General features: G+C 41.8%; 1 protein-coding gene across 1 annotated transcript in view; it reads right to left on the bottom strand.

Moving 5' to 3' along the window:
• Positions 1-197: 197 nt before the first annotated feature.
• The window catches only part of LOC109927494 (cornifelin homolog A-like), a 9,832-nt gene continuing 7,902 nt past the window's right edge, over positions 198-2,127 (bottom strand). Inside the window, exon 4 of the mRNA XM_048613054.1 lies at positions 198-308. The gene's annotated coding sequence lies outside the window, so the exon portion shown is untranslated. The remainder of the gene's footprint in view (positions 309-2,127) is intronic.

Here is a 2,127-nt window from a genome sequence, read left to right as displayed (position 1 = left end):
CTGAGGCAGTACTGTCCTGTCAGAGGGTCAGTCCTGAGGCAGTACTGCACTGTCAGAGGGTCAGTCCTGAGGCAGTACTGTCCTGTTGGTAGGTCTGTACTGAAGGAGCAATACAGCTGGAGCTGGCTGACAGTTAGAGGTGTAGACAGCTCAGGTTGGGGATATTTTGATTTAGGTTCACCACATAGCCATTTGCATCAGCTCTGCATCATCTTTATTAGGATATAAATTGATCCACATCTTTGCATGAGTCTGTGTCTGAATGTATGCTGATCTCTGCAAGGAGACCTGGGCCCTCTCTGCAGCATCTGCAACAAACAAAAAATGAGTATCATCATCTGCAATCTTGTTCCTTCTGATAACACTTTAAGGGTTTGGTAGGGGTTGTAGTTTGCCCTCTACCTGGGAACATTCCCTTTCCCAAACTTCAGTTGGACGTTTGAACTTTGATTGGTTTTCAATCCTGCAGGCTGCTCTCCCAGCTGCTGCAAATTCAGGAAGGGGAATGTCGGATAACGGTCAGTAACATTGGCTAGTTGTTTCTTACTGAAATTGTAATATTGGAGACTGCAAGTTGAAATTCTAGGATGGAGTTCACAGTAACAGGAAGCTGTACAGGAAGAACCCATTCAGCCCTTTGTATGTGTGCTAACATCTGAATTTAAAAAATTGAATTCACTTTAATTTTAAGAAACCTGGACAAAAGAAACTTGTACTAATACAAATGGGCATGAAACTGTTGTAAAAATGTATCTGCTTCAATGATGCCCTTCGGTGCTCCGCCACTCTGAGTCCTGAACTCTCACTCTCCACTCGATTCTAGCCCACCTAACATCGTGCGCTCTCTGAGCTCACCATGGCCATCAGATCCACTTTCTGCTTCTTGGACCTTTCTCCCCCTAGCCTGTTGACCACCCAAATTCCCTTTGTCATGTTAGCTGATATTGTTAATAGTTCTCACCCTTTCCGTTGTATCTGCTGTTATCAAACCTATCCTCAAACATTCCCAACCAATCTCCAACTTCCTTTTCCTGTCCAAAGTGTTATCGTCTCCCAAATCCACTAAACTGCATTTTGCTACTGTCAGCAACAATGATTTCATGATTATCGTTAGACTCTTAATTCCAGATTTTTAATCAAATTCAAACTCCACCATCTGCCAAGGCAGGGTTTGAACCCAGGACCCCAGAACATAAGCCAAGTTTCTGGATTAATAGCCTGGTGACAATACCACTAGGCCATCGCCTCCCCACATTTGACCCTTTGAGTCTGCCCCATCATTCAGTTTTGGCTGATTATGATTGTCAACCCCATTCTCCTGCCTTCTCCCAATAACCTGTGATACTGAAGTTTTAATTTTCTCAAAATATCTAAATTGGCGACTGGGGCTGAAATTCATCTTGGACAGCAATGCAAAATGATCAATAGAAAATTGACAGTCTGTTCTACACTTTTATTTTATATTTTGTTGTAAAGCAGGCTGCCAATTTGTTTCAGGCCATTTAACTGTAACACACTCGTTCTTTCAAAACAAAAGCTATCACAGCAATTCCTGTCTCCTTCCCCCCTTGCTTAGCTCATCTTAATCAGGCTGCAGGTCTAAATGAATGTCACAGAATTGATAACAACATCCTGACAACATCAGCAAATCTTGCAGGAAAGGATACAGAGACAGGGAAAAGAAAACTATAATTGCTCTCATTAGCAACTAGAATGTTAAGGGGAGATTTAATAGAGGTGTTCAAATCATGAAAGGTTTTTGAGAGTAATTTAGGATTAACTGTTTTCAGGAGCAAAACAAAAGGTCACAGATTTAAGATAATTTGCAAAAACTAAAATAGGGGGAGAGGAGAAGTGGAGCTCATTTTCACAATGAGCTGTTGTGATGTACAACACACTGCCTGAATGACTGGTGCAACTAGATCTATTAAGAACCTCGAAAAAGGAGCTGCATAAATACCGAAAAGAGACTTGGGAACATAGAACATAGAACATTACAGCGCAGTACAGGCCCTTCGGCCCTCGATGTTGCGCCGACCTGTGAAACCAATCTGAAGCCCATCTAACCTAAACTATTCCATTATCATCCATATGTTTATCCAATGACCATTTAAATGCCCTTAAAGT

This window comes from Rhincodon typus, chromosome 27 (genome assembly GCF_021869965.1).
Source record: "Rhincodon typus isolate 14 chromosome 27, sRhiTyp1.1, whole genome shotgun sequence".
Taxonomy (NCBI): Eukaryota; Metazoa; Chordata; class Chondrichthyes; order Orectolobiformes; family Rhincodontidae; genus Rhincodon; species Rhincodon typus.
The sequence above is the reverse complement of the archived record's forward strand: the minus strand, read 5'-3'. Positions and strand labels throughout refer to the sequence as shown.